We start from the raw sequence: 10,185 nt of genomic DNA, 5'->3' as shown, positions 1-10,185 counted from the left end.
TGCTGATCCATTTAAAACCAGGAGTGGATTCATCAGGCTCTGTGCTGACAGCTCAGAGCCTGGAGCCTGCTTCGATTCTGTGTCTCCCTCTCTCTCTGCCCCTCCCCTCTCATGCTCTGTCTCTGTCCCAAAAATAAATAAAAACATTAAAAAATTAAAAAAAAACAGGAGTGGATGGGTCTCTGGGAAGCAGTTGGCCTGGGAGCTGCCTCTGGGCTTCCAGGATGCTTATTTTTCTTTATAATCTCTCTTCTTCACTCTTTCCCCCCACTAAGTAAATCCTTATTTTGCGAAGGCTCCCCAGTAAAGAACATTCAAGAACTGTTGAAGTTTATGGAGTGCTATTTGGGGACTATCTATCCATCAGATACTTGAGCTAATTAACCGAAGGCCAGGCAGGGCTGCATCCTGTGGACAGTATATTCAAAGAAAATTTCCTCTAAGTTAGCAGGATGTGAACACATCCCACACAATTTTCCATACACAGGTTGAATGCCTTTGGAGGTGGGTGCATATCTCCTTAAACACATAAGACTAAAGTCTGTTCATGTGCTTAGGAGCCAGGATAAGGAAATATTACTCATTCCAGAGTTCAGAGCAAATGTTTGTCCAGGTCTGTGTAGCTGCTTTGCCTGATCAAGCAGCACAAGAGGAAGTGATATGTCCCAGTTCATGTCTGAATGTAAGGTTTTGGCTGGGGAGACCCTGACTCTACCTGGTTCAGGAGTACTGTGCAGGTATTGTTTATCAGTGTAGAAAGATTGTGTGAATCTTATAAGACACAAAGTTAATTTGTACTTGCCAAAACATAGCCAAATTCATAATTAATATTGTAGTTCATTTCTATGAACTTTTCTGTTTTGAGATAATGATAAGCAAGAGTGCTGGTGAAATTCTTAAATATATAGCAGAGCTGAGTTATAGCCGACAGTGGCCATGGGCCAAGACAAGGAGGCTGTGAGTAACCAGTGGGATGGTCCCAGAGACAGAAGCGAGGGGGCTGTGCTGAATCTGACATGAGGGTGCAAAAGATGATGGTCTGGGTTCCTACCTATCACTTCCTAAATCAGATTCCATCTAGTTGAAGGAATAACACCCACCCAAGACGGAGCAGCTTCGTGGTCACCTTCTAGCTCAGAGTTCAGTGAACACCCCTACCCTTGCCAGCTTCCATACACACTCCATTGTATGCTCAGCTGAGAATGTGTCCCAGGTGCTGCTGGGCCTGGACAGGTGCCTGGAGCCAGAGGTTAGGAGAAAAGCCATGTTCCTCTTTTACACTCCCTCCATTACATCACCCTCCTTTACACTCTTTCTTGGGGTTCTCTATGTAAATGGAGGAACCCTTCTATAAGAAGACAGAGTCTGCCTTTTGTCTTTTGTCCTTGGGCGGTCTTAAGGTAAAACATCTGCAAAGGTGGACTTTAACTAAGGTTTTTGGAATTCAAACCCTCCCAATCAGGATCTAAGATCTTATGGATTTGCAAGTTTTGGGTAGTCAGTAAGCTCCTGCTGCAGATACCGGTGGGAAGAAGAGGGAATAAGCCACCAAAGAACTAGAAGACCTTGACTTGAAGCATCTGCTTATCAACAGGGAGAGGGAGAACAAGGGCTCATGAATAAAGTAAGGGATGATCCATTTCCAATAGCTCACACAGAGCCATTATAAAAGTGGAGACCCATGCTGGAGGACAGCACTCACTGGGCAGCAGCCCTGGACTCTCAGACAACAGCCAAGGTCAGAGTCGGCCTTTGCCCTCTTGCTTCCTGGGGAGGATGTGGGGCAGTGCACATCCTCTTTCATTGTCTTTTTTTTTAAAGTCTTATTTATTTAAGTAATCTCTACATCCCATGTGGGGCCTGAACTCACGACCCTGAGATCAAGAGTCACTGTTCCCAGACTGAGCCAGCCAGGAGCCCCTAGGGTCTTTTTCATGTATAGAACTCAAGTAGGAGAGGTTTTCAGCTCTAAAAAATATATTCTGACAGAACTGACATAATAATATATGATCATAAAAACCCCTTCTTTTAAAAATATTTAATAACTTAGCAATATAATATTAAATAAAAATGTAAGAGCATCCCAATTTTGTAAAGAATTACATATAAAGTATAAATACAAAACTGTTTGCAACAATCATCTATAGATGGTGAGATTATGGATGTTTTTAATTTCTTTGTATTTTTCTGTTTTCTGCAATGCTTATTCCTTTTTTTAATCGTAAAAATTTTACTATTGCAAATACAGGATACCTAGGCTGTTCTTTTTCCTGAGAGTTATGAAAGTGTTTATTGGATCTGCTCATCAGATCTTCATTATTGACACAGGTGGCACAGTTGACCCTACTACTGATCTCTCGGTCATGCAACATACAAATATAGAGGGCTAACTGTATTCTAGGTGCTGAGCTCTGTGTTAGGGATCTGACACATGGCAGGTATGATTTGCAGTAAAGGACATGTGAGTACGTAAAAAGCTAAACCTCTGGCCACTTCCACTGATCCAGGGAGTGTTAGGAAGAAAGCCATTTTTGTCCCCTGGTGGTGGTCAAAGAAGATTTTGAAAATAGACTTATATATAGTGTCAAATGTGAAAATGGGGCTGAACCCCACCTTTCTGTATCCAGTCTTCCTGTGTGACTCCATTCCTTGCTTTGAAGACAGCTTCCAGAGCATTAGAAGTGAGGTAGGTATCCAAATGGAAATCTGAAACACTTTCTCAAAAATTAATCAAATAGGGTACATTAAAAAAAAATATCTGTGTTTAAGACATAACTTTTGCCCATACCATGGACTCATTTTTGGTTTGTTTGTTTATTGATTTTTTAATGTTTATTTATTTTTGAGAAAGAAAGAGGGAGACAGAGCAAGAGTGGGGGAGGGGCAGAGAGAGAGGGAGACAGAATCTGAAGCAGGCTCCAGGCTCTGAGCTGTCAGCACAGAGTCCGATGCGGGACTAGAACCCACGAGCTGTGAGATCATGACCTGGGCCAAAGTTGGACACTTAACCAACTGAGACACCCAGACACCCTTCATTTTTGGTTCTTAACAAACACTTTTTGAAGTGAGTATCTGAGGGTGGGGAGACTTCATAACAATCTTTATATATATAACAAAAGTTGATTGATAGTTGTGAATGATAGTGATCATTGAATTACAGACTTCTCAAGTTTCCAATGACCTTAGTATCTAAATACTTTTACTTGAGGGCTGCCTGGGTGGTTCAATCTGTTAAACATCCAACTTCGGTTCAGGTCATGATTTTGTGGTTCATGAGTTTGAGTCCCATGTCAGGCTCTCTGCTGACAGTGTGGAGCCTGGAGCCCGCTTCCAGTTCTGTGTCTTCCCGTCTCTCTGCTCCTCCCCCACCCCTTCCCACAATGTCTCTCTCTCTCTCTCTCTCTCTCAAAAATAAATAAACATAAATAAACTTTTACTTGAGAAGTGGAGAAAATGCTGTCCATAGATGAAAAGAGACTTTGTCCTGAATCAATATGATGACAGTTACACCTGAGGCCTTGGTTTCTTGACTTCTATCCAGGGTTCTATGTCTTCAGTGTCAAGATAAAAGAAATGTATTCTTGTAAACAGGGCAGTTCGGATATCCCAGCTCCTGAATTCTAGCTGGTAGCTCATCCTACTGGAGAAATTGACATTAGGTTTCTATATGCCACTCTCTACCACCATCCTGTGCCTCCTTTTTTTTTAAAATATAATTTATTGTCAAATTGGGTAATGTATAGTGTGTAAAGTGTGCTCTTAGTTTTTGGGGTAGATTCCCATGGTTCATCACTTACAACACCCAGTGCTCATCCCAACAAGTGCCCTCCCCAATGCCCATCACCCATTTTCCTCTCTCCCCTGCTCCCCCCTCCCATCAAAGCTCAGATTGTTCTCGTATTTACGAGTCTCTTATGGTTCGCCTCCCTCTCTGTTTGTAACTATTTTTTCCCCTTCCCTTCCCCCCATGGTCTTCTGTTCAGTTTCTCAAGATCCACATATTAGTGAAACCATGATATCTGTCTTTCTCTGAGTGACTTATTTCACTCAGTATAATACCTTCCAGTTCCATCCACATTGTTGCAAATGGCAGGATTTCATTCTTTCTCATTGCCAAGTAGTATTCCACTGTATATATAAACCACATCTTCTTTATCCATTCATCAGTTGATGGACATTTAGGCTCTTTCCACAATTTGGCTATTGTTGAAAGCACTGCTATAAACATTGGGGTACATGTGCCCCTATGAATCAGCATTCCTGTATCCTTTCTGTGCCTCCTTTCTTATCCCTTATTTCAAGCATAGGGTGTTTCTGTGGTGATTAAATTTACCATTTAGCTCACTGGTTGCAAAATATCAAATAGGATCAGGATGAAAAGAGGAAAGACACAGAGGAAAAAATCGTTTAAAATAGCCTACTTTTAAAAAGAAGAAGGAAAAAAAAAGGTATCTGTGGTCTTCAGATTCTGTAGGAGCAAAAAAGGGGAACACGGGTGTGGTTTTAGAAGCTCCAGCACCAGATGTGAAGACAGTAGCCTTACAGAGACTGTTTCACCAACTCCCACAATCGCATAGGGTCAAGTCCCTGTTATTAATTCCTTACCATACATACCTCTTAGTGGTCAGCTTCTTTGATGAAACCCTGACTGATACCATTTCCCCGCAGTGTATAAAGCTCCACAAAGTTACAGACAGCCCTGAATTAAAAATGGAGAGAAGTTGCCTTTCAGCAGCAGTGTCTGTATCCTGTAAGAACTAAGCAGAGGAGGCTGACTGACCCAGCAGCTATTGCAAGGAGTGCCTCCCGCGAGAACCAAGAGCGCCCTCTAGCGCCAGGATGGTGAACTTCACCCCCGCCCTGGACCACCTGGGGCTGTATGAAGACCCAGCTCCTGTTTGCCTTTCTTCATTAAGACAGCTAGAGAAGGGGACATTCATTGCTTTAAGATAATCAACCAAAAAAGCCTGAGAACAGAGAACTGAAATTCTTGGCTTTTAAGGAGAAAAGTGTCAATTCACATGTGGGGAAAGATTGCAAAACATATATGTGATTCTGCAGGGCTCTTTATTTATTTTTTTCTTTTCCCCGGCCAATAAAACCAAGGAGGGAGAGAATAGTTGGAGAATATGCAATGCAGTTACATGTCAGTGTGGAGACCCTGTGTCGTGCACCACCTTCATTTAGCGAGGAGAGACTTTGTTGAAGTCCAGGGATGTGACAAGTCTTGCAGATGACACACTGGATATACAAATGGACAATGGTGAGACCATATATAAAAACAGAGCTCTGATACCAGTCTGCAGAACCAGCCCAGGACACTAACCGATTACAGATAGCTCCCAGCCCAGGAAATCAGCCTGCTATCTACAAGTCAGACTTGCAGGAAGTAAGACCACGATCTCTGTAACTGGTCCAGGAAGCCAAACAATAGCCTTATAACAATCACCCCAAACACTAGGATTTCCTAGCTGACAGTTTCCCTAATTTTTTCCCAAGAAAATTTAAAACTGACCACCACCACCACCACCAAGAACAGCAACAAAAAACAAAAAAACACAAAACTAAATATGCACCAATTACACAGGATGCCCTGTTTCTAGTTAGCACACCAACAGCTTCCCCACATGAGCAACCCTCCAATCAGAGCACGTCCAAAGCTTTCCCTTCCCACTATCAAGCTTTCCTACCTCTGTCTGCCTTTGAATCTCTGTCAAAATGCAAGTAATGATGGTTGACTCCCTACCAGCACAAGCTTTGCTTGTCTCTATTTGGTTGGACATACTTTATTTGCACATAAAGAAGTCTCCTGTCCTTGCAATGTGCAGCAGCCTTAAGGTAGGATGGTGGTATGGTCTTCCTATGCTGGAGAGGGCTGGAGACAGCTTCTTGAGTTCCTCATGACTTTGCCCTAGTCCAGGAGGTAGGGTTGCCAAATAAAATGCAGGATGTCCAGTTGTATTTGAATTTCAGAAAAACAATGAATGATTTTTAGCATAAATATATCTTATGCAATATTTGGGGCATACTTATTCTAAAAAAGTATTCATTATTTGTCTGAAATTCAAATGTAACTGAGTGCCCTATATTTTTATTCGCTAAATCTGGTAATCCTAAAGGAGGGCAAATAAACATTCTCATGCCCCATTCCCACAACTGGAAAGCAAAAGTTAAGAAGGCAGGAGTGAGAGCCCTGGTGAGGCTATAGCGAGTTTCAGAGCTAAAAGAAGGCAAACACATCAGAGGTGATGTGGGTAAGCCTCCTAGGGATTGGATGAGGATTCAGCTGTGTCTCAATGAATTGTCAGGGTAGAGGAGGCATGCCCAAGAACTAGAAGCAAAATGATTATTCTAGAGCAAGAATATGAGCTCAAGACATATCTAGGTGCAGAATTGGATGCCCATTTTTCACCAATGCTGCCACTACATTTGTGTAAACACTGCATCCCCCCTTGCACCCACAGCAAGCCCAACCGCAACCCTGGAAGAAGGAAAGCAGATGGGAGAAATATCCTGAATATGGCCGAGTTGTCCATTTAAAAAGACATGCTAGGGCTTCTAGGGGAGCGTATGTTGACTTTGACTGGAAGTGACTAGATTAAATTTCTGCACCAGTCAGAATGGAGCCTCAATATTGAAAAGTAAATCAAGTGATCAGAAATGTTTTAAAAATTAACATTTTGCATATATGAGTTCATTGTCTGTGAGGCTTTCAAAAATTCATAGCCATCATACATATGAATGTCTGGTCTTTACAACCACCAGCTAGAGAAATAAAATCTCCCCATCTTATTCCCCAACCATCTCTCTCCAGTGTGGCAATTTTCCTGGGGAATTTGACAAATTCCTCCAGAGAGACATGTTTAATCTCATTCTATTTGGTCTGTGTTATGAAAACAATAGTGTTGTTTTTCATTTACCAAATAGCAAATGACATTTTGTTGAATATACTTTTCGGCCTTCATACTGACCTCCTATGCCTTCAACGTCAACATACTCTCCTAGGCTCTTCATGCTTAGAATCACTGACTTAAAGTCTATCTTGTTTTCTTGATTCTTCCTACCCAGCAGATTGATGATGACGAAGATGACGATGATCATGATGGTCATGATGACAATAAAGAGGCCCCTGATTCAGGGCCTGCTGGATTCTACTTACTTTCTACATATCATTGATCCAGGTGACAATTCTGCAAGCTAGACATCATTGTCCCCATTTTACAGAGAGAAGTAAGGCACGGAGGGTCCAGTGACTTGTTCAAGGTAACAAAGAGTAAACGGTAGAGTTGGATTTAAATCCAGATTTGTCTAATTCCAAAGCCCATGATTTGTCCGCACTGCCACACTGCTGGCCACCACAGTTCCCTAATTCGCACAAAATTCCTGCATCCTTCAGTTGGCTCTAATTATAGTCTTTCTAAAGAGGAATGTGCTGGGCCCTCTTCCTGGCATTGACTGCACCTCACTGGGAATGTTGGGCATCTTTAAAATTTCATTTATTAATAAACACTTATATAATGCCTGCTGTGTGCCAGACACTGGTCTGAGCAGTTTACAAACATTAACTCATTTAATCTTTATAGCAACCCCATGAGGTTAAGCACCATTATTATTATTACTCTTGTTTTACAGATGAGAAAACTAAAGCACAGAGAAGTTAAATGACGGGCTCAAGGTTATGCAGCCAGTGAGTCTGGCAGAGCCAGGTTTAAATCTATTATGATGCAGTGCAACACCCCTTCCTTTACAGATTTGGATTTCTCATCCTAACCTTTCCCTTAACTATTTCCTGTGAGTGCTGAGAGAATGGTGGGGTCAAAGGCTTGGAGTTCCCTAGAAGAAAGATTTTGAATAAGCTTAAGTCTTTTTTTTTTTAATTTTTAAATGTGTATTTATTTTTGAGAGAGACATTTATATTTGTGAGTGGGGGAGGGGCAGAGAGCAAGGGAGACACAGAGTCCTACACAGGACTTGAGCTCACTAACTGCGGGATCCTGACCTGAGCCAAAGTCAGATGTTCAACCGACTGAGCCACCCAGGTGCCCCAAGCTTAAGTGCTTAAAAAATATCCATCACAAGATGAAAGCCGGCATGGTCCAGCTGTAGCTCCCAGCAATTATTAGTTCTGTTTCAAAAAACAGGCCCTTCTTTAGTTCCGGTGTTTGCTCAGTGCTAATGGTCTCCAAGAAACCTCCTTCTTTTGAGACTGAAAACCCAATCTCTAGTCTTGGTGGTCTTAATTTTCCTCTTCAGAGGTTTCTTCTTGCCCTTGGTCCCTCTGATCTCAGCTAAACTGCACAGGCCAGACTGGTGCAGGTCGAGGGAGGAGAAGACAGAGGGCGCTCTCTCCTCTGAGTAAGCAATTTGGCTGTCCTAACCTGGGAAATCACACGCCAGGTAGAAAATCTCTGCCTCTTGGAGTCACTTGATTTTGACAAGATGCTGGACATCCCACCCCTTTTTTACATGTTAACAAGCAATGACCTGGAAACTTTTCAGGGCCATCAGTCATTCACACTTTTATCACTGGCTTTTCCCCATTAGGACATAACAGGGACTTGACATGAGTGGGAATAGGGTATAGAAAGTTAGGAAGAAACATCCCATGAAAAACTCTCTCTGCTGTACCTTTGTTCAGAGGCGATGCGCTAATAATGGCTTAACAATAACCAGTGGTAACCAGGAGCTCTACATTTACTTCTCTACAAACCTTTGATAATTTCCTTAACTACATTAACTCTCAGCTTCCATACCTATAAACTAAAATTAACAATAGTGTCTACCTTTTATGGTTGTTACTGAGGATAAAGTACCATATGCATGTAAGAGGATCATATATGTAGTTCAAGTTTGGGTACATAATAAGAATCAAGAAATGTTAACTGTTCTGATTACATTGTAGACACCAGGTGAAATGCAGTTTGCTGTTTTATGTGAACCCAATTTTAAGCAATGGAGTCAATGTTTATTTCCCATGTTAGGGAATGGGAACATTTAGCAAAAATGTTAAAAAAAAACATTTAGAAAAGCTAAATTATTTGCTCAAGCCATGTGTCAATAGAGGTACAGAGTGAGGCCCAAAGTCTTGGTTGCCTGCCTTCCAATGTCATGCCTATTACATTGCCTAGAAACAGTGTTAGCAGTCACCTCTTCCCTCCACCTTAACTCACTCACTCACTTGCTCACTGCCATTTCCACTTGTCCCTGAGCTCTAGGAAAGCTGTCTTCACAGTGTGGTAATTGTCTTTCACATCACGCAGTGTAGTGCAATAACACTTGGGAGTGGAGAGTAGCCAGGCAGTTCACAGAGTCAGTCGTGGGGGCATTTGCCAGCCATTTCTTTGTTGGCAGAGACACAGGCTCTGAAGCTTAGTTGAAAAATCCAATGAGTGGTGGCTGAGTCCCAGCTTAAAGTGTGAAAGTCCTTATTATGATCCTCCTCATCATATTCCTACTGGTAGCATCGGCCTACTAAAAATAAGGAAATTATTTCCCAAGATTAATAAAAAGAAAGAGGCTGGGAGGTGGGGGGTTGGTGTTGGGCTGGGGAAGGGGAAATAGAAGGCGACAGACATTAAAATAGCAGCAAGTGAATACCATGTAATTTCCAACAGTCGATAATGTCACGCTGCAAGGTTGGCAATTCTGCTGAGATAATTGCCCTTCCTCAGATTACTGTCTTTACCAGAGAAGGAAATGATGGCCGTGTGTGAGAAATCATGCTGCCTCCCACTTCAGGAGAAGTGGCAGTGATTAATGAGAGATCAGGCTTCAAGTTCGCAAATATTTCATCCATGCACAGGGCCTTTCAGAAGCAGAGAGACAGCTCTTAGAGCAGAAAACATGATAAACTCTTCTTCCACAACAGGGAGACTGAACTACTCATGGGATGATTTAGCCTTTAGAGTTGCCCTTCATCTTCCAGCAAGTCTGGGTCTGGAGAATTATGATTTGACATGACTGGTCATTCATGGGTTTTTCCTCACTGCAGAGAGATTGTCTGCTGGAGAAACAACTGAACCTGGAGTCTGCAGACTTTGGTTGGAAATGGGTTGCTCTGCCTCTGATCCTTCTCAGGGGGAAAACCTCCAGGTGTTTGTTATCTGTATAACAAAATGATTTGACAAGCTAACAGCTTAGGCTCCATTCAGCACTCAAAGCCCCACCCTAGGAGTGTCACTGGGA

The sequence above is a fragment of the Herpailurus yagouaroundi genome, unplaced genomic scaffold (genome assembly GCF_014898765.1).
Source record: "Herpailurus yagouaroundi ecotype Mexico unplaced genomic scaffold, PumYag 355, whole genome shotgun sequence".
Taxonomy (NCBI): Eukaryota; Metazoa; Chordata; class Mammalia; order Carnivora; family Felidae; genus Herpailurus; species Herpailurus yagouaroundi.
This window is presented reverse-complemented; position numbering follows the sequence as displayed.